This window comes from Miniopterus schreibersii, assembly GCF_964146895.1.
Source record: "Miniopterus schreibersii genome assembly, chromosome: 1".
NCBI lineage: Eukaryota > Metazoa > Chordata > Mammalia > Chiroptera > Miniopteridae > Miniopterus > Miniopterus schreibersii.
In genome coordinates, this window is record NC_138101.1 from 134,828,121 (window position 1) to 134,855,980 (window position 27,860).

Sequence of the window (27,860 nt, forward strand, 5' to 3'; positions counted from 1 at the left end):
ACTTTCTTTATAACAACAAAGAAATAGAAACAAATATTCATCAATAAGAAAATAATTAATTAACTGATGGAATGTTTCAAAGTACTCTATAGGCATAAAAAAGAATGAAGTGGACTTTTATACTTTTTTCCTACTGTAGGAAAATCTCCAGGACAGTATTAAATGAAAATCAGAAGATAAATTGCAAAAAATTCAAATAAATCTCATTTATTCAGCAAGTTGTATGTGTGTGTAAATATGTATGTAGTTGCATGAAATTATTTATTTGAAAGAAAGCTGGCTGGCATGATACCTTAAATCATCTTAAACTACTTTAAATAATCAAGGACAGTGGAAGCTATGGTGAAGTGAAGGAGATATAGCCATGGGCCTTCACTTCAGCTCTGTCTGAGTCTTTTATGATGAGATGGATCTACATGTTGCTTAAGGAATATCAAAAAATGATAAAAACTCCTTATAGATGCAGGACTTCTAGATAAATAAAAATAAATTAATATTCATTTAATTTTTGTTTCTTAAAAAAAACACTTCTTTATCACAAATATGCATGCTCTATACTAGCAACAACAAAAATAACATTTCATATTTCTCTCAGAGAAAGAGTAATTTGTTTCTGGTAAGTGAAACAACTATAGCAGCATGCATGTCCAAATTTGGACTTGCCTCTGAATCCAAATGAAAGACACCTTTGGGACAAGTAGAATTATTTTTCTTTTCCTCCCTGCTTCTATTGAGACTAAAATATTGAAACCAACATTTTATTGACATGAGGAGGAGCCATGACAAATTCTTAATACCTCTTTACTTTATTGCTATGTTAGCATTACACTTCTTAGTTTCCTCATACATCTTCTCAGCCACATCAGCAAATGAAATGCTTAGTCCGTCTTCTCTCCCTTTATCCTATCTATCTTATTTTCCTTATTCATGTTCTCTTGTTTCCTTCATTTTCCTCCTTTTGCTCTCTGACTCTCCTAGATGGTTCTAGAATTGTTCTGAATGGCTGCTGACTCCCCCACCTCCCTTTGCCAGGGAGATATTGCACAGGTGCAGCCCCATCTGTCCCACTGTGTCTCTCAGAGCACAGTAGTACACAGCAGAGTCTCTCAGGGTAGCACTGGGCAGGATCAAGGTACTGGACTTTCTGTCTGTTGTGATGATGAGAGAGGCCATGTTGTTAGTCACATTGTTTCGTAAGCCATGAATTATGTACTGTAGCCTCTGATTGAGATTTTGCCGATACCAATATATATAGTCATTTCCACTGATGGTAGGGTGGCTACAAGGCAAGTTCACATCTTTTCCTTCAGCATAATCCATGGAGTTGGGCTGGGTGATCTTAGCATCAATCACAGTGCCTAAGGGGTTAAGAAATTCAAATTAGCTCCTATAGATCAAGGGCACAACACTCCCATAACTCTTTGGCCCTACAGTGTTTTTATTTATGTCCTGCTAGAAAGCAACAATATTATTGGTGTTTGTTATATAGAGACCAAAGATACATGTCAAAAATCGGAGACTCCATAGGCTCTATTCCATGGGTCCTTGGCTCAATAAACCCGGAGTTTTCTTCTGGGATCATAGTTATGATTAATACCATGTAGAAGTTTGTGCTCCCTAGACAAATACATAGATCAGTTCTCAATTCCATCCCTAGCATGGGAGAGTAGAAAGCAAATAACCCTTTAAGGTCCCTTTTGTTAGGTATAGAACACTTACCCAAGGCCAGAAACACAGTTACTCCAGTCACCAGCCTCATACTTCAAGGACAAACTGAGATCATGAATTCAGAATCTTAGTCTTAAAGAGGTTCCAGAGAACAGAAGCAACATCTACTAGTAAAGACTTTCAGTACACTACCACTGTGTTGTTGCCAGGATCTTGTCAGCCAATGATAGAGCACTTCCTTCTATAAGTCTTCCTCCCCTGTTTTTCTATGTCCCCAAGAAGAAGGTGAGAATGTCAACCAGACATCCCTAACTCACAGAGTGCCCGCTGAAATTATTTGTGAGGTTTAAAGTTTTTCTCTAGCCCTGGCTGGTTTGACTCAATGGTTAGAGCACCGGCTCGTGGTCTGAAGGGTCCCAGGTTCCATTCCGGCCAAGGGCAAGTACCTCGGTTGCAGGCTTGATCCCATCTCCAGGCCAGGCATGTACAGAGGCAGCCAATAAGTGTGTCTCTCTCGCATCCATGTTTCTCTCTCTCTCTCTCTTTTCCTTCCACTCTCTCTGAAAAGCAATGGAAAAAATATCTTTGGCCCGGCCGGGCATGGCACAGCGGTTGAACATTGACCTAGGATCCAGGAAATCGCAGTTCAATTCTTGGTCAGGGCACATGCCCGGGTTGCGGGCTCGCAGCCAATCAATGACAAGTCTCTCACCATTGCCGTTTCTCCCTCTCCCTTCCTCTCTCTGAAATCAATAAATATATATTAAAAATATATATATGCTTGGGTGGGGATTAAAAAATAAAAATAAAAAATACATAAAGATAAAGTTTGTTTGTAGATAAGAAAAATGAATCATAAGTGTGTATCGATCCAGAACCTTTCTTCCATCATTTCTTCCTCAATGTAACAAAGAAATTGGCTGATGCTTCATGGAGCTTGTACAAACTATCATTTAATCCCAGAAATTTTTACTGAGCTCTGTGCTGTAAAAAGATGAAATTCCCATCCACATGCCAGAAAGGCATGTGAGATTCAAAAGTAGTCAGTGATGTACTTATGGGGACAGGAAAATTAATAATATTGAGGCTAAAAGCTAAACCTTTTGGAGCTCAGGTTCTTATAGAGTTCCCTGGAATCATGTATCCACTACCGTCTAGGTAGACACTTTTCAATGCGTCTATACTTGATATAGTAACTGATGACATGAATGTGCTCACTCTCATTCTCTTTGAACAAATGTCCTTAATATTCATCTTCTCTATGCCCATGCTACGAGTGTTGTACACCAGGGACACTGAGGCTAGGAAAAAAGAGAGAAGGGAAAGCAAAAATGGTGAAGGAGGTGGAAACTGTAGAAAGGTTAGCAGAGGGAAGAAAAATAAGTATAAAGAATAGGGAAGGTAATAGATAATCAAGGAGCAGAAACTGAGAGAAAGTTAGTTAGGGAGATATGTGGATAGGACTTAGGCTAGAGGACTAAGGGCCTCTGAATCTTTGATCACATGCACCCAGTAGGAGATTATAAAGTACAAGTTATCTAGAGGGTGAAAGCATGTCATTTTTCTCCCTGTAAAATGTCAATGGAAATCATAAGTTTACATGCCCTTGTCCCAGAAAGGAATTGTTTGCAGATTAAGCAACCCCCTCTTGTGACTGAACAAATGAACTGCATAACAGAAATCAGGCCAAAAGTCAGCCAGCAATCTTTTGAAGACTTTTTTATTTTTTATTTTAAATTAATTTTTTTTTTTTTTGTTGTTCAAAATTTTACAGATGTCCTTTTTTCTTCCCATTGACCCATTCCACCCTATACCACCCCCCTCCCCAGTCCCTCTCCACACCATTGACTGTGTCCTTGGGTTATACATATATGCATATAAATTCTTTGCTTAATCTCTCCCCCTCCACCCACCCACTCCCCTCCATCCCTCTGAGATTCATCAGTCTGATCCATACTTCCATGTCATTGAATCATTTCTGTTCATCAGTTTATTAAGTTCTTTAGATTCGGCATATAAGTGAGATCACATGATGTTAGTCTTTCTCTGCCTGGCTTATTTCGCTTAGCATAATATTCTCCAGATCCATCCATACTGTCCCCAAAGGTATGAGATCCTTCTTCTTTACAGCTGCATAGTATTCCATGATGAAGATTCTTGCCTCACATTTGAAGTTGAAAATCTTTGTTGTAATACCTCTGCACTCTTCATTATTTTCTGGTCCTATAATACTTCCAGGAAGGTTTTAATTACATTTATTGCTTCATTTCAGTGACATCCCCATTAGGATTCTCAGTTGATGGCTTCTTTTCAATTTTCTTTTTCTCTCTAATTTTCCCATATTTAAAAGTTAATTCAAAAGCCCATAATCTTCAATGTTTATAAAAAGATTGGTACATATTAGACACTCAGGAATTACCTGTTTTCTAAATTGGTATGTGAGTAATTATTCATGAATTTAGTGAGATAAGTTATGCTGAGCAACTCCTTAAATTATTCTAAATACAATCTTCCAATATTTTGAAAAATATTTTGAACAAAAGGCTCCAATAAATATAGGGTTAGAATAAATATAGGGTTAGAATAAATATAGGGTTAGATTTGTGGACAAAATTCAACAGACAACAAACTTCTCAAACCTAGGGTAGTGAATATCACACTATAAAGATATGGGAGTAAATGTCTTAGTAATTATACTTCATTCATTTAACAAATATTCATTGGGAGCCTATTCTGTGCAAAATCTCTCTCTCACTTTCTCTCTCCTTTCTTTCCTTTCTTTCTTTCTTTCTTTCTTTCTTTCTTTCTTTCTTTCTTTCTTTCTTTCTTTCTTTCTTTCTCTCTCTCTCTCTCTCTCTCTCTCTCTCTCTCTCTCTCTTTCTTTCTTTCTTCTTTCTTTCTTTCTCTTTCTTTCTCTCTCTCTCTCTCTCTCTCTCTCTCTCTCTCTCACACACAAACACACACACACACATACAAGTCAATAGCATTCTGTTGCTGAAACTATAAGAACAAATAAAACTGAAATTAGGAGCAGCAATACTTACATCAGGCAAACTAGTCTTTTAAAAAAACCCATAGTAGGAAACAAAGAAGGACATAGCATTCCACTTCTGAGTATAGAAACCCAAAACATTAATTCAAAAAGACATATGCAACCCAGTGTTTATTGCAACATTCTTTACAATAGCCAAGATATGGAAGCAACCTAAGTGTCCATTGATAGACAAATGGATAAAGAAGTGGTACGTATGGACAATGAATATTACTCAGCCATAAAAAAGAAGGAAATCTTGCCATTGGCAACAATATGGATGGGCTTAGAGGGTATAATGCTAAGTGAAATAAGTCATACAGAGAAAAACAAATTCCATATGACTTCACTTATATGTGAAGAGCAAAATAAACTCTATGTGCTGGGTCATGCTGCTTATGATGGTACTGGAGAGGGAGCACTGAGCTTTTGGCTATGTTTCATTAACTACGAAGTGAGAAATAGCAAAAAGCTTGTTTTCCATGTGAAAGAAGTTCAGGATGACATTGAGCTACAGGCTGAAGATGAGGTGGAATTGTCAGTGATTCTTTTTTTCTTTTTTTAAAAATTTTTAAAAATATATATCTTTATTGATTTCAGGGAGAGGAAAGGAGAGGGAGAGAGATAGATAGAAGCATCAATGATGAGAAAGTCATTGGTCGAGCCCGCAACCCTGGCATGTGCCCTGACAGGGAATCGAACCCTAATCCCCTGGATCCTAGGTCGACACTCAACCACTGAGCCACGCCCAGCCGGGCCTCAGTGATTCTTAATCACTCACTGGCAAGTTCAGCACTTGCAATGTTTGGTGAGTCTGAGAGGGCCCCACAATCTGATAGGTTGGTCAATCGCTTGAAGGACATCACCTTTGATGATGTCAGTGTTTCTCACCTAACAGTTCATCAGCCAAAGGGACAGGATAACTCAATGGGATTTGGTGCAGAAAGAAAGATCCATCAGGCTGGTGCCGGTGACTGACCACATCCACAAAATACATCATTAATCTACTATGATCAAGTTGAGGAGATTCTGATGAAGGGTTCTGAATCTCTCTCTCTTCATCCCTCCCCAAATCTAGAATACTTATTCTATTAAGCTATTATACCAGTTTTAACACTTTCCTCGTATTATGTTTAAAAGAATAAATTTAAGAAAACCATTTTTTAAAAAACCATGAAATAAAATATAAACAAACTCATAGATACAGAGGTCATTTTGACGGTTGCCAGATGGAAGGAGGATTAAGGGGATGAGTGAAAAAGGGAACAGGATTAAGATGTGCAAATTGCCAATTATAAAAGTAGTCATGAAGATGTAAAGTACAGCATAGGGAATATAGTCAATAATATAATAACTATGTATGGTGTCAGGTGGGTACTAGACTTATCAGAGTGATCACTTTGTAAGTTATATAAATGTCTAATACCTATGTTGTACATCTGAAACTAATATAATATTGTATGTCAACTATAATTGAAAAATAAAAATTATTAAAAATTAAAATTTAAAAATTAGAAAGAAATAGAAATTACTTAAAGGCAGAAGAAGAGTAATTCACAATAACTTTTTTGTTTGGTGGTTTATTTGCCTTTATTTTTCAGAAGATAGTAAAGGCCACTGACAAGAGGCATTTTAAACAATATTGAAAAACAAAATATATTCTGTATGACTCTGGAGAGCCTAAAAATATGTTTGTCCATTCTATTGGCTGTTTTTGTCTGGAATTTTAGATCAAATTATCTCTAGGACCATGAAATGAGATTATTTTTTATTTTTTGCTTGATGAAAACCAAAATAATGCACTTAATTTACTTACAAAAAAGCAAGAGAACTGGATAAAAGGCTGGCACCTTTGCATAATAAATACTCTCAACAACCAAAAATAGAAGAGAAATTCCTGAATCTGATAAAGAGATCTATGAAAATGTCCAAAGTCAATATTAGTCCCCTGAAAGTGAAGAACAATGAGATCCATTACCACTGCTTCTGTTCACTGTTATCCTGGAGATCCTGGCATCAAGTCAGATAAAGGAAATAAAATGTATAAAGTTTAAAAAGAAAGAAGTAGAACAATTTTCATTCATAAATGCCACATTTGTGTATGCAAAAAATACAAAGAAATCAATAAACAAACTACAAAAATTAAAACTCGTAGGTGAATTAAATAGTCACTAAACAAAATCAATTTTATTTCTAGATTCTAGCTAAAAGCTTTGGAAAATAAAATTAACATGCCATTTATCAAGTATCTGGAAGTGAATTTAATGCAAATCCTCTAGAATAAAAACTATGATACATTAATAAAAGGAATTAGAAAGGATCTACATAAATGAAAGCAATGCCACATGAATCTGAAGATTCCATATAGTAAGATGTCAATTGTCCCACATTAACCTATAAATTCAGCACAATCCCAATCAAATTACTAGTAACCTTTTGTGGTAGAAGTTGAGAAGCTAATTTTATAATATACGTCGAAGTACAAAGATCTAGAATAATCCTTGAAAAAGAAGAAAGTTTGACTTGCATTTCTAGATTTCAAAACATATATAAAGCCCCAGTAATTAATACAGAATGGTCTATTGGTATGAGTATAAAATAAATAGCTCAATAAATGAATCAAGCCTAAAAATAGACCCATACACATAGTGTCAATTGGTTTTCTCCAAAAATCAATCATATATTTCTTTTTTTTTTTACTTTTAAAATTTTATTTTTCAATTGCAGTTCACACTCAATATCATTCTGTATTAGTTTCAGATGCACATCAAAGTAGTTAGAAAATCATGTTCTTTACAGACTGGTCTCCCCACTGCTTCCATTACCCACCTGGCCCCATACCTATTTATCTCCATATTATTGCCCAAATTCCCTGTGCTATAATCTACATCTTTGTGGCTATTCTGTAACTACCATTTTGTATTGCTTAATCCCTTCAGTCATATACTTCAATGAGGGAATATGACTTAGTGGGGAACTCGATGGTATTTCTAGGATAAGTGCTGGAGTAACTGGCTATTCATATTTTTTAAAGTACCTTGAACCCTCCCTCACAACATACAAAAAATTAATTCTAGATGGGTAAGAGATCTAAATGTGATAGGTGAAACTATTAAACTTCTAAAAGAAAACAAAATTTCTTTACGACCTTGGGAGTGGGCAGAGATTTCTTTAAAAATACACAAAAAAGGTATTACCCATAAAAATAATAAACTGCATTTCTTAAAAATTAAATATTTGTGTTCCTCAAATACACAATTGAGAGTGAAAAAGCAAGTTACAGACTAGGCTAAAATATTTTTGCTACATATATCTGACAGAGAATTTGAATACAGACTACATAAACTCACCTATAAGTTTTAAAATAAATAACCTACAACCCAAAGAAACATGAGCAAATGATGTGAAGTGATACTTCTCAAAAGAAATTATCCAAATGGCCAATAAGCTCAGGAAAATGTGCTCAGTATCATTACTCATCAACAAAATGTAAATTAAATCCACAATATGATACAATTACACACACACTAAAATGGCTAAAATTTTTAAAAGAACGACAGGAACTTCTGCTTCTAGAAAAATGGAGTTGTCAAAGTTTTATTTTAACCATTCTGATAGGTGTGTAGTGATGTCTTATTGTTGTTTTAATTTGCATTTCCCTAATGGCTAGTGATGTTGAATATATTTTCATGTGCTTACTTGCCACCCATATAATTTTTTTAGTAAAATATTTCTTTGCCCGTGTTTTAGATTGTGTGTTTTATTTACTGTTTAGCTTTTAGAGTTCTTTATATATTCTAGATACTTGTCTTTTGTGGGATATATGGTTTGCAAATAGTTTTTTTCAGTCTTTAGCTTGTCTTTTCATCCTCTTAAAAGGGCAAGGCAAAAGATCTTCATTTTGAATTCAATTTATTATTTTTTAAAAACTTTTACTAACGGTGCTTTTAGTGTCAAGTCTAAGAACTCTTGGCCTACAGCTATAGGTCAAAATTTTCGTCCTGTTTTTCTCTAAAAGTTTTATAGTTTAACATGCTATATTTAAGTCTGTGATCCATTTTTAGTTAATTTTTGTATGAAGTGTGAGATAAATTAAGTTTCTTTCTTTTTTTTGCCTATGGATGTACACTTGCTCCAACACCATATGTTGAAAAGTTTACTTTTCTTCCACTGAATTTCTTTGATACTTCTGTAAAAAACGTTAGATATATTTGTGTGGATCTATTTGTGGACTCTTTAGTCTTTTCCAGTGATCTACATGTCTATCCCTGAACCAGTAAACATAATCTTGATTATTGTAGCTATAGCTTGAAATCAGACAGACTGCTCTCACTTCGTTTTTTTTTCTTTTCAAGATTGTTTTAGGGGGCATGCTGTCTTCTCACTTAGCCATGCTGCTGGTGGTTCAGACTTCATGCCCCAGAACCAGGTCTTTCTTGCTAGTGTTATTGGATTAAAGAAGTCCATTTGCCTGTGTGCATCAGAGCTCAGTAAGACAGTAGATTGCAGCAAAGAAAGAAATACTTACAGAGAAGCTGGCAAAGAAAGATAGTAACCTTCAAAAGTGGTGAGCCCTGCCGGGCGTGGCTCAGCGGTTGAGCGTGGGCCTATCATCCAGGCGATGGGGGTTCGATTCCCGGTCAGGGCACATGCCCGGATTGCAGGCTCGATCCCCAGCTGGGGGCCTCCAGGAGGCAGCTGACCAATGACTCTGTCATCACTGATGTTTCTCTCTCTTTCTCCCTCTCCTTTCCTCTCTCTGAAATCAATAAAGATATATTTAAAAAAAAATTTTTTTTTAAGTGGTGAGAAGAATGGGATTAGCTGCTGCAGCTTTAGAAATATAGCTGAAAGCGCTGATCTCCTGTAACTTAAAGAAAGATAATGAAATTGAATAATTTTTTTAAAAAAGATCACATCAGAGGCTTGTAAAATATAAAAAACAACAACACACACACAAAAAAACCATCGATATCAAGCTCAGACATATGAATTCAACAGATCTTGGTGGAGTTGAAACTGAAGCTCAATCAACAAGTTTTGACATTTCCAGAAATGAGGTGGAGATGAATCTGAGTTCTTGACTCTTGTGAAGTGTCAACAGAAAATAATCAAACTACTTGATTTCCAAAACCTGAGTTAGAGAGATTCAGTTTGCACCTTAATGGCCAAACAAAATGGCAATGAAACACCTGGCTGTGCCTTACCACTAAGAGTTAAGATTTCCAAGGCTTGGAAGAGGAAGAGGGATGACATGGAGGACCTGGTGAAATGTGAAAATAAGAATACTACACCCAGAACTAATGCTATGTTCTTGTTTCTGAGCATAGATATTCTTCTGTCAAAAAGGAACAAAATGCGTCCACACACCCGTCATCTCAGAAAACATATTCTACTTGGAGTCAAGCATCTGCAATTAAAGTAAACTTGACCACTACGAAAAAAGAAGGAACACTACAGAAATTTGGAGACTTCTTAGAATGTTCCCCAACATTTCTTCAGTCAAAAGCAAAGAAGATAATTGAAACGATGAACTCTTCAAAGCTCTCGAATGTCAAAGTAATTAAAAAAAAAGTACCTCGGCCAAAACAGGCCAAACGGAAATTATACACAAATGAAATTTTATCTCCTATTGATATATTCGGCCAAGTGATTCTGATGGACCATAACTTGAAGGAAACTGATCATCAGGTTCTCACAGGATGACTTCAAACTAAAAGAGCCAAATAAATCACTATGGAGAATGTTTTAATATAAATTTTATATTCATAATTGTAACTTACATCCTGATTTTAAAGATAGTATATTTATGTATATTACGGCATTAAATCCCTCTATATATACATTGCTATTTTATATATAGTATAATTTTAATTCAATGAGTAAAATAAGTCAACAACAAAAAAGATTGTTTTAGCTGATCTAGTATCTTCTGCCTTTTCATATAAATTTTAGAATAATCTTGTCTATATCTATAAAAAATCATGCATGGATTTTAACATGAACTATGTAAAATGTGTATATCAATTTGGAGATAATTGACATATTAACAATTTTGAGCCTTCCAATTTAGAAACACAGGATACCTCTTTGTCTTCTTTGATTTCTTTCATCAGCATTTTGTATTTTTCAGCATAAAAGTTCAGCATATGTTTTGTTAGATTTATACTTAAGGATTTGGGGTATTTTTTGTAAATGGTATTGTATTTTTAATTTAGGTGTCCATATGTTTATTGCTAGTTTACATTTGATTTTTGTATGTTGATCCTGTATCCTATGACCTTGATGAACTCATTTGATAGTTTTAGTAGGGTGGTTTTTTGGGTTGTTTTTTTGGATTTTTTTGGTAGGTTTTTTTTTTTGTGTATATTCTTTCAGATTTTCTACATAGACAATCATGTTACCTATAAATAGTGGAAGTGCTACTTCTTCTTTTATGATCTATTTGGTTGTCTTTACTTTTACTTGTTTTGTTTGACTGACTAGAACATTTAGCACTATGTTGAATGAAAGTGATAAAAATGGGTATCTCTGCGCTGTTCTTGATCTTAGGGGAAAAAGTATATAGTCTTTTACCAGTGGGCACACTATTAGCTGCTGAGGAAGGTCTCCACTATTTCTGCTTCTCAGGGAGGTTTTTGTTTGTTTGTGTTTTTTTAAGATAGATGAGTGTTGAATTTTGGCAATTTTTTTTCTTCACAGATGAATGTGATCATGTGATTTTTTTTTTTTTTTTTAGCCTGTTAATATGGTGGATTCCATCAATTGATTTTCAAATATCAAAGCAGCCTTGCATCCATAAAAAAATATGTTTGGTGTATTATTATTATTTAAAATATTTCTTTATTGACTTCAGAGAGAGGAAAGGAGAGGGAGAGAGAGATAGAAACATCAGTGATGAGAAAGTCATTGATCGGCTGCCTCCTGCACGCCCCTGACCAGGGATCGAGCCGTGATCTCCTGGATCCTAGGTCATTGCTCAACCACTGAGTCATGTCTGGTCGGGGTGGTGTATTATCTTTTTAATACACAGGGATGGGCAAAAGTAGGTTTACAGTTGTTCATATGGAAAATAATACAATAATTAATAAATAATAATACAAGAATAAACTCTGTTTTTCTGATAGTCACAACTGCAAACGTACTTTTGTCCACTCCTGTGTCAATGGATTCTACTTGCTAATATTTTGTTAAGAAATGTGTCTTTATTCATGAGGGGAATTTCTCTGTAGTTTTCTCCCTTTGTATGGTCTTTGTCTGATTTTGGTATCAAGGTAACATTAACTTCAAAAAATGAGTTAGAAATTATTTTCTTCTTTCTATTTTCTGGAAGCAATTGTGTAGAATTCACAGGAACTCTTCGAATGTTAGGTAGAATTCTCCAATAAAAACCATCTGAGCCTGGAAATATTTTTAAATTAAAATTTTAATTTTTTCATAGACATCGTGACTTCCACCTGCCCTGACTCCTGCTCTAAGGAGAGGTGAGGGGGAGCTGCTCATGGAGCCCCACAGCGAAGTTTGGGGACAGGCAGCAGGTGCTTGGCGAGCGCTGTGCTGCGCAGAAGTAGGTTCCCACATCTGCAGTCTGGGTGGCCGTGCCGTGCAAGGAGCTGTCCCTTCTGGTCTCTCCAAGCTGAGCTGTCAGTCTTTTCTGCTTTTTCACTTCTCCATTTTTGGCTAACAGTGTCAAGAAAACAGGACTTTCCCCAGGGCTTTGTTTATACCACTGTAAGCTGTTTAAAGCGTTTGAGAAACTGCAGTGTATAGTGAAGTTCTCTCCTTCTTCTAGGAGCAGGAATTGAGGAATTTGCTTTATCTGTTGTCCATCCACCTCTGTTCAGAAAAACAATAGGAGGCATCAGAGAAAGCCTGATTGGATCTCTATTCTCTAAGCTACAATGGTCTCATTCTTCTTGTCTATTTTTCTCATTCTTTCCATTTCTTCCTCCCCAACCCCTTCTATCTTCCTTCTTTTTGGTTTAGATTTTTTTTTTTTTTTTTACAAAATTTTGCTCTCAATTACAGTATCTCATCCCTGCAAACACCTGCAAGTGATATTCCACAATTCAAATTCTCTGGAAACAATCACAGAAACCTCAAACTCACGTGATATGTGCATCCATAAGATCAACACTGGTACTGTGCGTAGCATCTTCCTTTTCTTCCTCTTCAGAAAGAGTTACTGAATCTGACTACTCTTAAGTGGGTTTCCCTTGTACTAGCTGCTTCCAGACCCAAAGTAATGTGATCTATCAATGCTTTTTGGAAAGAAAAGGGAGAGAAGTGACTGCAGTTTGAGACAGCCAATCAGGCTCAGCACTATTTTACTCACCCACCTTCAGACTGAGGTCTATGTTTGCAGATGCTGCCCCCCTGTGACTGGACTCAAAAATGGCCAATTTATAATCCATTCCTTATACCCGGTTTTCTAATTGAAGAGATGTATATGTTTATCAAGGTTTAGAAAGAGTTTCCTAATGCTGATATTGTTTTGGGGGAGGATAATTTGCCTTTTAAAAGTTGACTCTGTGTCCCAGTCAGGTGGCTCAATTGGTTGGAGCATTGTCCCATAATCCAAAAGTTTGTAGGTTTGATTCCTGGTCAGGGCACATACCAAGGTTGTGGGTCCTATCGTCCATCCCCAGTCGGGGTGCACACCGGAGGCAACTGATCAATGTTTCTCACATCAATGTTTCTCTCTCTCTTTCTTTCTAAAAAAAAAAAGGAAAAAAAAAGGTGGATTCTGTGATTTAAAACTAGGGCATCAAAAGGAAATAAAAAGTTTCATTTGTCATTTCCAGTTTCTTTTTTTTTTTTAATTTATCTTAATTGTTGAAAGTATTACAGATGTTCCCTTTTTGCTCCATTGATCTCCTCCACCCAATATCTGCCCCCCCCCAGGCTTTCTCCACACTATTGTCTGTGTCCATGGGTTATGCATATAAATTCTTTGATTAATCCTTCCCCCCCACCCCCTCACCCTCCTCCCCTCTGAAATTCATCAGTCTGTTCCATGCTTCTATGTCTGTTTCATTCAGAATCACGTAGTGTGTGTTCATGTATGTACTAATGCAACATATTACATCAGAGACATTTTGAAAAATGTGGAAAAGACTCATCATTTTTTGTTAGACCACCAATGATCTCAAATGGAAGATGAAAAGTGCCTATTTCCCTGTTGTCATACAGATTACCCTGGTTATAAATTATCTAATTTAGAGCTCATCTATACTGTCCCACTCTGTTACTTTTCCACATATCAGGGATTTTTTAAAAAAACACCAATATAATTTGAAATAAAAAATCTTATCTATCAGATATGAATTTCTCTAAGAAGACTTCCTTAAAACAATATACTTGGGTAGAATATTCTTCTAGGGTTCCACAGAAGTCCAGTCTCACTTGTTGCCCTGTGTTGTAAGAGTGACCACATGTACCTTGAGGGCACGAACTTTATCATTCTCTGGAACTGTGCTGTCCTATATGGTAGCTACTAGCTACATGAGGCTACTTAAATTTAAATTAATTAAAATTAAATTAAGTTTAAAATGTAATTTCTCAGTTATGCTAGCCACACTTTTTTTTAATCCTCACCGGGACATGCCTGACTGGGGATCAAACTTGCAACCTGGGTATGTGCCCTGACCAGGAATCGAACCAACAACCTTTTGGTGCACAGCACAACCCCTAACCAATCAAGCCACCTCCAGCCAGGCAATATACAAGACACATTTTAAGTGCTCAGTAGCCACATATAGCTAATGGCTATGGGACAGTGCAGATATAGAACATTTCCACTATATCAGAAAGTTCTATCAGACAGTAAGATCTAAGAAAACAAAGAATTTGATTTGTTGTGTTTGCTGGTGTATCACAAGTAAAGTCCCAGATATGTGGTAGGCACTCAAAAAATATTTGCCTATTGCTCACCACCATATTCCCAGAAACTAATACTTAGTAAATAGAGGACACTCAAATACTTGTTGCGTTATCTAAAAATGTGTTTTCATATATAATATGTGAGAGTTTGAACTAAAAAATAGTCCAAAGACCAATCTAAATGTATCCTTCACAAGTGTAAACAACTAAGAGGTAATTGTAGATATTTAGAAATGCTACTTTTGGGAGACTGTAGTAGTTTCCTGGGTCAACCATAACAAATTACCTCAAATATCATGGATCAAAACAATGAAAATTTATTATCTTACAGTGCTGGAGGCCAGAAGTCTGAAATCAAGATATCAGCAGGCCATGCTCCCTCTGAATGCTCTAGGGAGAAATCCTTCCTTGCCTCTTCCAGCTTCTGGTGTCTCCAGATGCTCTTTGGCTTGTAGCTACATAATTCCAATCTCCATCTCCATTGAGAAGACCTCACAAGGCTTTCTCATCTGTGTGTGTCCTAAAAGAACAATTGTCACTGGATTTAAAACCCACCTGGATAATCCTGGGTGATCATATCTTGATATCCTTAACTTAATTACATTTGCAAAAGTTCTTTTTCCAAATAAATTTGCATTCATAGTTTCCATGGATTAGGATTTGAACATACCTTTTGGGGGGCCACCATTCAACCCACCATAGGAACTCTAATGTCTTTGAAGTGTTACCATATAATGTATTAATGGTAAATATCTCAACACTTCATTTAAAGTCAAAAGTGCATCTGAATCTGAATTAAGGCATAATATGGAAATGGGATGAAAATTTTAGAAAATGAAAATCCCACAAGTTAAGATAAATGTTTTTGAAATATACACCACTGGGATACTTTTTCCTTCTCAGGGATATTGGATTTTGGGTCCCAAAATTAAGACAAAACTGTCAGTCCCATGGCAGTAAAGACTCCTTCCCCATTCCCCAAAAGCAAGGAGTCTGGATGTGTCATCTGTGGGTGCTTCAAAAATTCTGTCAACTTTACACAGAACAGGAGCTACTATGGTTCACAGAAGGGGATGTAAACCAAAACAGAAAAAAAAGTCTCATAGAAGTTTGCTTTCCCCCAATTCACACCATGGTCCCTGTCTTAACCTTTCTCTGGGTCTTATGAAGTAAAAACTTGCTAAATAAAGAGACCTGCTCATGCATTGGTTTAAGGAGTAAAAGGGATCACTGCACTCAGTAAAAAATGCTTCCAAATATAAGATAGCTCTAAGTAACAAATATTATTGTTAAAACAATCATAAGAGAGGACCAGATGCAAGAATATTTATAATAAAATGTTACAAGTGTTGTCCTATGAGATTTCAGATAAGAAATAAATAATGTTGCCTGAACTGGGCCACTGTGTACATTTTACAATGGGAACAGCATATTCTGGGCAGAAAGGACAGAGTCTGAAAAGGCACAGACTTAGAAAAGACTTTAATGGGTGTGTAAATGGTTAGAACTTTAAAATGGCTGATATATACCTGGAGTATAGGGTGGAAATTAAAATAGAAGATAATTGTTTAGTGGCCTTGTATCATTTAATATAGAATTTGATATTTACAACTTCCAATGCTTTTTCATTATCCAAAGATAAACAGGAAGTGATCTGATCAGACATATGTTTTATAATAAATCTAGTGGCTGTGGAGAAGTTAGATTCAAAGAGTTGAGCTTAGAAGCAGGAAGACAATTAGAAGGTAAATAAGTTCTTGGGCCCAATTCCATTGTGTGTGTATGTGTGTGGAGGGGGTGGGGCTCCCCACACCAAGGAGCAACTTTCAAGACACCAGCTGGGTGTCCTACAACTCAACTCAGTTCTGACACTAGCTACCCAGAGACAACACCAGGTTCCACAGGTTAAGGGTTTAGTCTTATAAGACTGTCCCCTCTAACCTTCCTCCAAACTCCTGTCCACACTTTATATACCAGTCCAAGCCCAAGCCCAGATTGTTACCTGTACTTCTGACTGATTGGCTATAAATCAGAGGTTCCCAAGACCCCATCCTCAGGTTTGATTAATTTGCTTGAGTAGTTCACAGACCTCAGAGAAACATTTTGCTTATTATATTATCAGTTTATTATAAAAAGATCTAACTCAGGAACAGCCAGATGGAAGAGATGCATAGTGTGAGGTATGGAGAAAAGGAGCAGAGTTTCCATGCTCTCTCCAGGCATGACACTCTCCCAGCACCTGCACATGTTCACCAACCCAGAAGCTCTCTGAACTCTGTCCTTTTGGGGTTTATAGAGGTTATATTACATAGATATGACTGACTGAATCTTTGGCCATTGGCAATTGAACTCAATCTCTAGCCCATCTTCTGTCCCTGAAGGTGGAAGGGAGAAAATGAAAGTTGAGTCTCTGACAACCACTCCCAATCTTTAACTTACCTCAGGACTTTCCAAAAGTCATCTCATTAACATACAAAAAGTACATTTACGGCTTTTATCACAGGAAACTCTAAGGGGTTTAGGAGCTGTGAGCCAGGAGCCTTGGAAGAAAACCAAATATAAATGAGAAATATATTTCAGTTATCTGAATGACCCAATGTATATTTTTTTACAAATCATAATATCGCAGAAGGTCATAGCAATCATCCAAGTGAGAGGCGTTGAATGCTTGACTTAGGAAAGTAGCAAGCAAAGAGTAGAGAAATAAGGGCATGGATATAAGTGCTCTTTGAGAGGTAAAACTGACAGGACCTAAACAATTATAGAATGTGTGCTGTGCTTCATTAGCATTCTGGTATAAGGAACTATCTGTTATAAGGAACTTGTTGATTCTATTAGTTCTTGCAGCAGTAGTGCCAAAGATGCCCCTAATGATCCATGCTTCCCAAATTCTATGCCCTGCGTGTCCCTTCCACACTGAAATTGGGTTGGCTCCATGACAAACTTTAATAAACAGAATGTAGCAAAAGTAACACTGTGGTAGTTCTGGGACTAAATATTAAGATCGCCTAGCAGTTTCTACTTTCGTGATTTTTGGAAGTCCAAAACATCATGTACAATTTGCAACTTCCCTTCTAGAGAGGCCGTGTGCAGAGGCCATATGGCTAGGAACTGGCCCTGAGAAGACCTCAGGGAGGATGAGCCCAGCCATATTAATGTTCCCTGTGAGCCCAGACTTCTAGGCATTCCCATTAAGGCTCCATACATTTAAGTGAGGAATTTGAGGTGTTTCAGTTCAGTTGCAACCCCAGAAGTATCATGAGATAGTAAAGTGGTAGCTGTTTAAATCCACTGGATTTGGGGGAGGTTTGTTATGCAGCAAACCACAATGGAACTGAAGTCCTTTGAAGATGAGTCTTGTTGAGGACTTGTGAGAAATGGCAAGAATAAAACTGTTTTTCCACTATCTGATTGTCTCTCATAGCTCAACCTGAAACATCTACCTATTTCACCAAACTTCTTTTCAAATATGGTCTTAGCACTCCTGCTTTGGCATGGAAGACATGGTGGGAGTCCTCAGATGTAATGAGGGCCTAGGCCTCCATGACAGCAGGTGGCTGATTACTCATGCTGGGGCCCTACAATAAACAGCAAGATGTAAGTTTTTCTTTTTCAATGTGATTTTTATATTTCACTCATTTTCTCATTCCATTTGACTAAACTCTAAAAAAGAAAGAAAGAAAGAAAGAAAGAAAAAGAAAGAAAGAAAGAAAGAAAGAAAGAAAGAAAGAAAGAAAGAAAGAAAGAAAGAAAGGAAGAAAGAAAGAAAGGAAGAAGAAAGAAGAGGCTATTTACAAGAGCATGCTTGTAGCTCTATAAATAATAAAAATTTAACAAACTTTTTTTAATATGTATAATTTTTATTTTTGTTTAAAGTATTGCAGATGTCCCTTTTTCTCCCCAATAACCCATCCCCCCCCCCGTTCCTTCCCCCTCCCCAGTCCCTCTCCCCACCATTGTCCATGTCCTTGGGTTGTGCATATATGCATATGAATTCTTTGGTTACTCTCTCTCCCTCCACCCCTTCTCCCCACTCCCTCTGACATTTGGTCAGTCTCAACTATGCTTCCATGTCATTGAATCTATTCTGCTCGTCAGTTTATTAAGTTCTTTAGATTCCACGTATAAGCGAGATCATGTGATATTTTTCTTTCGCTGCCTGGCTTATCTCACTTAGCATAATATTCTCCAGGACCATCCATACTGTCCCAACAGGTACGAGATTCTTCTTCTTTACAGCTGGGTAGTATTCCACAGCGTAAATGTGCCACAGCTTTTTTACCCACTCATCTACTGATGGACACTTGGGCTGTTTCCAGATCTTAGCTATTGTAAACTGTGCTGTTATGAACATCGGGGTGCATATATCCTTTCTGATGAATGTTTCAGGATTCTTAGGATACATTCCTAGGAGTGGAATCTCTGGGTCAAACGGCAGCTCCATTTTTAATTTTTTGAGGAACCTCCATGCTCTTTTCCATAGTGGCTGCACCAGTCTGCATTCCCACCAGCAGTGTACCCCGGTTCCCCTTTCTCCACACCCTCACCAGCACATGTCCTTTGTTGATTTGTTGATGGAGCCATTCTGACAGGTGTGAAGTGATACCTCATTGTGGTTTTAATTTTCATCTCTCTGATGATTAACGACGTTGAGCATTTTCTCATATGTCTCTTGGCCATCTGTGTGTCCTCTTTGGAGAAGTGTCTATTCAGGTCCTTTGCCCATTTCTTAATTGGGTTGTTAGTCTTCCTCTTGCTGAGTGCTATGAGTTCTTTGTACACTTTGGAGATTAACCCCTTATCAGATTCATCTTTGGCAAATATGTTTGCCCAGACCGTGGGGTTCCTTTGTATTTTGAGGCTGTTTTCTTTTGCTGTGCAGAAGCTTTTTAGTTTGATGTAGTCCCATATGTTTATTTTTTCCTTTGTTTCCCTTGCCCTAGGAGTTGTTTCAGTGAAAAGTCCACTACGTGGGATGTCTGTGACTTTACTGCCTATGTTTTCTTCCAGGATTTTTATGGTTTCGTGACTTACATTTAAGTCTTTTATCCATTTTGAGTTTATTAAAAATTTAACAAACTTTTAAATTTCAAATCAATTTTAGACCCAAAGAGACTGAGAATTTTGGTCTATATTTTCTTGGTTGTGAATGACTTTCATAGACGTATGGATATTTTTTGTAAGGATTCTGTACTCCAGGTTTACATTTTTCCCATGTTTGTAATAATAGATTTTCCAAATTATGTGCCACTCTATCCAAGAATTGTGTGGAAAGAGCTTTATCCCTCTCATTCTAAGGCAAACGAGGGTCCCAAGAAAGATGGAGTCATGGGCCAGTGTCAAGTAGCCTTCTGTATGGAAATGTTGTATAAATGTAACCAATTTTATAAGTTCTATAGTAGTCACAGAATCAGCTCAAAATAGTCTTATTCATTTTAACAAGATGTTGAGTCGTTTTTAAATTGTTTCTTTTAAAAAAAAAAATCTTTATTGATTTCAGAGAGAGGAAAGGAGAGGGAGAGAGAGAGATAGAAACATCAATGATGAGAGAGTCATTGATCAAGCACTCAACCTGGGCATGTGCCCTGACCAGCATTCGAACCCTGATAGCCTGGATCCTAGGTCAATGCTCAACCACTGAGCCACGCCCAGCTGGGCAAGTCATTTTTAAGAAACAACAGACAAAACCCACAAGTCATGCAGCCAAGACACATGTAGAGGAGAGAAATTTGACCTCCAGCTACACCTGGGACCAAAGTCTCATACCCCTACTCACCCACACGCAGAACCAAAGGACCAGGACATAACCACAACTTAAACACTGGAACTCTTTTAGAAGCAGAGGGTCCATTGACCAGGAAGATCTGATGTTGACACCCCTTCACCATAAATGGCTGAGTTCCAAGGTCCTCCAATTAAAACTTGCCACACCAGCACTTCCATATACCTGCTCCCCCAGCCCCTTAAAAACCCTTAACCTAATCCAGCAAGATGGATTTGAGGTACCACTGGGTCTCCCATTTTCTCAGTTGGCCCATTCTCAATCAATAAACCTTTTCTTCTCAGATGCTTTGAGTTTTGGCCTTTTGAAGAGTTGGGCACACAGATGTGGGTTTGGGTAACACTATGACATGAAAAAGGCTGTGAAGCATTGTGTTTCAGCAATGCACAAATGAACCAAACTCTGTCCTTGCTTTTTTTTCTGTGCCTTTTGTTTCTACCTATTCAGGTAGGCAATAATAAGATCATTATTGAAAATATTAGAAAGTCCTCCATTGATCTTTATTCCAATAATCATGGGGACTGGTTTGGGAAGTTGACCAGCAGCAGGAACAGTGATGGCTCTTCTTTTGTTCTGTTTCACTTTATCAACACTAGTGTACAGTGAACCATAGGTTCTCCTCTCTCAGGCGTATGCTTTACACTTTCAATTCAACACATATTCAAATGACATAACAGGTTCAACCTTTCCCAGTCTGACAGTCAAACAGGTTCAATACCACCTTGTGACTGATTTTTGGAAAAAAAATTTTCCCATGTGTATGTCTTTTAAATGAGGTCCAGTCTGAGGGATTTGTATGCAACTCAATATTGTTTTCAAAATATGTATTATTTTTTCCTAAATATGTGATGACAGTAATGAGATTTCTAAGGAGAGAGAGAGAGAGAAAGAGAAAGAGAGAGATAGAAGGAAATAGCATAACTTAGGAGGCTGGACAGGAGCTGGATAAGTAGTTATTAATGTAGGTGCCAGGGAGAGATGAAACTCAAATTATTAGATAAAGAGGCCCAGAAGGAAGTTAAATCATGTTGACAAAACCCAGGAAGGCTGCAGAATTAAAAGCCTCTAGAGTACCAATGGGGTATTAAACCGAGAGATGCCTTGGAAATCTGCAAAATGAGCACAGCGCCAGATACTTGACCTGCCTCATGTACCTGTAAATTACAAACAAAGAAACTTAAGCCATAGAGTTCAGTTACTTATTCAATATCACAATCATGGTGCAAACTGGAGGGTAGATAAAGTTTATTGGTGAACTTCTTCTACCAATGCTTCTTTCAGTGTCAAAAGTGATTTCTTTAAAAAATGCAAATAGCCACATATAAGAAGAAATTAAACACAGAGATGTTCATGTAAGGGGAAGGTTGAAATAATCTAAACCAAAATCCCCAATGGGTTAAATAAGGCAGCATTGCCTATTATGGCATGAAACATTCAGGCTTCCATGCCACATGTTTAATAAGAGGGCATATCCACATGTTCCATTTCTATATGTAAAGAAATATGATAGGAGGACTAGCATTTAGGAAGTAGCAGCAATGAGGGGTAAATATCACACTAGTTTAACCAGGTTATTTTAGTTGGGTTTGCAAAACCATTTAATTCATTTGGAATCATGTCAAAAGAGAAGGCCAGGGATTCAACTCAATGATATAGCTAATGTATTGGTGGGAGTTGAGGTTAGTAGTGTTTAGTAACAGTCCAATTAGTTGAGTGACTAGAATGTTTGTTTATCTATGCTTGCATTTCCCCTGAGTATTGAAAACATTGTAATTCATTGAACTTGCCTTTTTCATCCCCACACATGGCTCTTCATCAACACTGGCACCAGAGTAGCACCAGCCACAGGTTTGCGTATGGGCTGCAGGTGCCTTAAAAGCACTGTGGCAAAGGCACAGAGGTACGTGGCTGAGTCTTCAGGCTGGGATCCTTTGATGTACAAGGAGCTGGAACCCTCCTTAGTATTAAGAGTGGCTCTAACTCGTCCTTCTTCCTTCACATCTCCATTTAAACTCATTACGAACAGGCTCTTGAGGCTTTTTGTAGGTTCCCATCTGTACCAGTATAAAGCATATAAAGAGCTGGAAGGGAAACGGCAGGTGAAGTCAGTGCTCTCTCCTTCCTGAACATGCAGTGACGGAGGGCTCTGTTCCACGTTCGGTTCGCTGTCCACTCCTGTTCAGAAAGACAGGGTGAGACATAGAAACTGGTCTCTCTACAGAGTTTTTATTTTTATAGTCTCATATAAAACCTAGAGGTGCCTGACTGCATCTTCCTCCTTCCCCATCACCACCCCAGACTGTTAGGAATGTCTTCAGCAGCCCCAGGACTTACGGCCAAGATGAAGCCATAGGATTAACAACAAGGCTGGCAAAAGATTATTCTCCATTTATCCTGCCCAAGTATCCTCAGCAAAGTAACGCTCTGCAGCCTAGACCTGTAGAACATTCTGCTTCAGAAAACAGGGTTCTGCAGCTGGTTGCTGAACCAATCAGGGACAAGCTTTTGTAAACGTCCTAGAAACGCACCAACCAGTTCTGCCCCCTAGATTCAGTTTCCTGTGGTTCAAAAGGAAGGAACAAACACTGCTTTCTTGAGGCAACTTCATAAACATTGAGGAAATCCCCCATGAGTTCACAACACAAAGAGAGTTTGTAATTTTTCAGAGGTGGGCTGCCCAATTCTGAACTGCTATGAAGTTTAGGAAGAGTTGCAGGTGGAATGGCAATCTGTGGCAGGAAAAGCTGTTTGGTTAGGAGTACTTTATATGAATTTGCAAAAGTTTGGTTTTTAAAAATTTTTAAATCCCCTCTGATTATAAATGTGCACACATACTATGTGTAAACAATCTTTTGCTTTATGTACATCATTCTTATACAAAATCATGCAATTTACAAGAAAACTAAAGCTCAATGAGAGTTAGTGATTAATTTGAGGTCTGTTATCTGGTAAGTGGCATAGTAAGAATTAGAATACATATCCATCTGGCTCTGGAGTCTATGATATTTGGAATCTGCCATGCCACTTACATTTGTGATGCTCAGTAAATGTCTTAATCTTAGAGAATATATGTTCTAAAAAAAAGGGGAGGGAGTCTATTTTGTGATTACTCTTCCTAATAGCCAAAAAAGGGGACAACTCAAATATCCATGAGCTGGTGAATAGATAAGCTGGAGTATATCCACCAATGGACAATTATTTAGCAATGAAAAGGAATTAAATACTAATAAATGTTATAATATAGATGAATCTCAAAAACATTATGTTAAGGAAAAGAAGCCAGACACAGTAGATCACATATTGAATGATTCCATTTATATGAAATATTCAGAAAAGAAACCTATAAAGATATAAAGTAGACCAGTGGTTGCCTGGGACTAGGGGTAGAAATAAGGATTAACTGTAACTTGGCATGAAGTATCTTTTAGGGGGTGATAAAAATGTTAAGACTGGATTATGGTAATAGTTTCATAACTCAGTTAATTTTCTAAAAATCATTGAACCATAAATTCAAAAGGGACAAATGTTATGGAATGTAAAATATACCCCGGTAAAGTTGTTCGAAAGTAAATAAGAATTATGGTTTATCTCACCTGTGTCACAGTCAAGGTATAATGTAGTTTGATTTAACATACACATGATTCCTTTGAACAGTGATTTTGGGTCTACAATTTCCTAGGAACTCTGAAAATTATAAAAGGAACATTTTCTATTTTCTGCGAGCTCAAAATATAGTTAGATAAATAAGATATGTCCAGGGAAAGTTTAATAGTATAAGATAACATTAATTAAGATTGTTCAGGATATAAATCTATCTTCTGGGAAAGTGATAGTATTAATTGACTTTGTAACCATAGAACCAGCTCAAAATGGTCCTATCCTGCTTAACAAGATATGAGTTGCTTTTCAGAAACAACAGACGAAAGCCGCAAGTCATGTAGCCAAGGCATGCACAGAGGCGAGCAATTTGACCTCCAGCTGCACCTGGAACCAAAGTCTCACCCCCCCCCCCCATCACCCAACCAAAAAACTGGGACATAATCAGAACTTGAACAATTGAACCCCTTCCGAAGCAGAGGGTCCATTGTGCAGGAAGATCCTGTGTTGAGGCCCTTTACCATAAATGGCTATGCTCCAAGTTCCTCCAATTAAAACCTGCTCTATCAATGCTTCTGCACACCTGTTCCCCATGTAACCTTAAAAACCCACACAATCCAGGATCCAGCAGTTCAGGCTTTTGAGCTTTAGCTTCCTGTTCTCCTGGATGGCACCATTTATAATAAAACAGCCAATTTTTCTCCACTGTAATTCTCAGCGTTTAATGTTTGGGTCTGCCAGCACCGGTGGAAGAACTCTTTCTGTTCTAAAACAACTTTAATACCTTCGTTCCAGTGAACAACTGAAATAAACAAAGGAAACAGCATGGGGTTGGTGCTAATACTAAGGGACACTTCCTTCCACATACTGAAACTTAAATCATGTCCTGAAAAGTGGAACAGGATTGGAAGGTGTCTCAACGGTTAACTTCTAGTTTTCCTTCCCAAGAAAAGAGATGGAATTATGGTTAATAAAATACTAAAGTGCCTCATTAAAGTCTCCTAATTTAGAAGCGTAGGGGCTAGACTTAGGGATGGGCTGCCAGACAGACAGATGCTATTCCAAGTCAAGCTCCTGTTTTCTCCAGATGACAGCATTCAGATGATTCAGTGATAGAAGAATAAGAGCATGACTGCCCCATTCAGAAAACCCGCTTGCTGTGAAGCTTGTGTATATGAAAACACTGATCCGCTGATAAACTTACCTACATATTGGAGGAGAAGTGTCCAGAACAAGAAGGATATACATCCAACAGAGAGAGAATTCCTACAACTAGTAGGGCAGAGTCCTGAAGGCTATAGTCACCCACTTTACCTGAAAAAGAGACCAAACCAGGTGACCACTAGGTATATTGTGTAAATTAAATCTTACCTTAATTGACTTGCAGGGTAAAAATCTTGAGAATGCTAGATAAATAACACAAAGACTAGTCCAGCTTAATGTTTTATATTAGTGTTTGAATTGCAAGGACTTTAAAAGTAATTTTATCTGTTGCATATTTATTCAACAAATATATATCTATTGCACATCCTGTGTGCTAGGTATTTTTCAGACAGAGAACATGCAGTAGTGAAAGGGATAGAAAAGTCAGTGGGAGGAGAAAATATTAAATAGATTTTTAAAATAAGGTATTTTTAAATAGTGATAAGCACTATAAAGACAGTACAGTACTGTGTTGAAATAGTTACTCTTGAGGTGAGAAAAGGCCTCTGTTCTAAATAGGGTATGGAGGGAAGGCTTCACTCTAACCCCGATTCTGTGACACCAGGCAAGGTATTTAACTCTCTTACAGTCAATTTTCTTTTCTGTAAGTAGCCAGTGTCTTTCTGTTGGGCACTGGGCTAAGCATTGGCACTTATTATCTCATTTATTTTTTATAATAACCCTGGGTGGTATCGATACCCACTTTGTAGGGATGAAGAAATTGAATCATAAAAATTATCAAGTAATTTACCCAAGGTCGCTCAACTGGTGAGTGGTAGGTCAAGAAATCCCACCCAATTCTCTGGTCTCAAGCGCTTTGCTACACTGCCACCATAAAGGAGAATGAAACCAACCTTGAAGAATTCCAACAAAAGTTAAACGAGAATACACATGCAGATCACCCAGTACTAGAACTTCCCTACCTTAGGTGCTCAGCCAGATGCATGCAGTGTATAAAATACTGAGGAACTGAAATACACTCTCTGAAATGAAATTGCAGGGGGGCCTATCCGCAAGATAAAGCTCAACGTTTTTCTGAGGTGTATTTTGTAATTTAGTAACATATTTCATTTACTATCCTAAGTATCCATGGGCTATCATGTTTCTTACTGTTAATGGGAAATCAGTGCATTTGAATGTTATATTGAAAGATTGGGTTGTATATTCTAACAAGCAGTGTTCCCTACAATGCTCTATTTTTTTCCATCATTGGCTCTTGCTCCCACTTCTCAGGATATTTCTATACTACAATAAAAGACAGGGCAATAAACACAATTTCACTTAACAGTGAAAAAAGCTCCCACTTCATGCAAAATGCAAAGCTTTATTTCCAAGACATCCTATTACTCTACAGCCTCAGTCATCCCATGTATTATATTCGTCATTTAGAAGTCAATCACTTTCACATCCAGATGGGTAAAGTATCAAAAGCCAACCAGCCCTCCTGAATCCTCTCTTGCGTAATTGCTGCAATGGGAAGGTTATTGAATTTGATTCAGCAGTGGGAAGGTTATTGAATTTGATTCAGCAGTAGTAGCTCCTAGTGTGATTAGGTTTTGCCACAGTTTACCCATGAACACTGGAGGGCAGCAGGGAAGCCAATGTAAGCATCACAAAATATTTCACCAGGACACCAGGTGGCAGTGCTTCAGGAAAGAACTTCTTTCTTGATACTTGGAGTATGCTCTCGAGTCTGATTCTCAAGGAAGGAATATAGAGATTTAGATAAAGCTTCACAAGGTGGTGACCTTTGAGTAAAGACATAAAGGAGCTTCAGAGGTACACCATGCAGATGTTTGGGCCTATAGCAGCACAGGCAGAGAGGGCAAAGGCAAGGGGCGAAAGTGTCGATACGGCAACATGCTTGGAGTATTTTGGGAATAATATCTATTGCTTCTGATGAAAAGTCAGGCATCATTCTTAATGATGTTTCACAGAACACATTTTAATTTTCTCTGGATATTGGCAAGATTTTTTTCCCACATAACAGACACTCCGAAAATAGATTTGCCTTTGAAGCAGGCAATGCTTCTACCAAAGCCATAGTGGTGGACTTGCAGAATTCCTCATTCAATTTATGATATTCCACATAGCATTGCCCCTGAATAAGGAGCTTATTTTACAGAAAATCAAGTATAGTAATGAGTGGAGATGCTTGCTATGAGCAAAGAGATTTTGGAATGGGTGATGGAAGAGGGTGTTATAAATACCAGCTACAATCATGTAATCATTTGCAGAAACAAAGACTAGAATAGTTACGAAAATTGTTTTCACTTTGGTACAAATATATTTATGTATTTATTAACTATTTTTCCTTCCCTCTTCTGTTCATCTACATGCATAAGAAATTACAGTTAATTTTATTCAGTATCTCTTTATATCTCAGCAGTTAAACCACAGGATATCAATGGGAGAGTGTAACTGAGCCAAAAGAAGAGAGTACATCACTGAAAGATGGATAAATGAACTTTGTGTCTTCTTTGCAGAAGAGGGTTAGCTTGGTTTTTGTAGGGCACTGTGGTTGCTTTGTATTGAATCAATTAACCATTTGAAAATATATTTTTCAGAATTTGCTTCCCTGTATTGTTCTGGGTCAGGGTCGGCCATCTAAGAGACTTGTGCAAGATTTCTAAGATAGTAATGATGCAGCAACCATATTTTTTGTGTTCTGTATGTTGGTGCAGGGCTCCAGGCACT

The 27,860-nt window shown here is 37.4% G+C and overlaps 1 gene segment (V, D, J or C); it reads right to left on the reverse strand.

Moving 5' to 3' along the window:
- LOC308556969 (T-cell receptor alpha chain constant-like) overlaps window positions 1-27,860 on the reverse strand; it is a 543,909-nt gene that overhangs the window by 369,741 nt on the left and 146,308 nt on the right.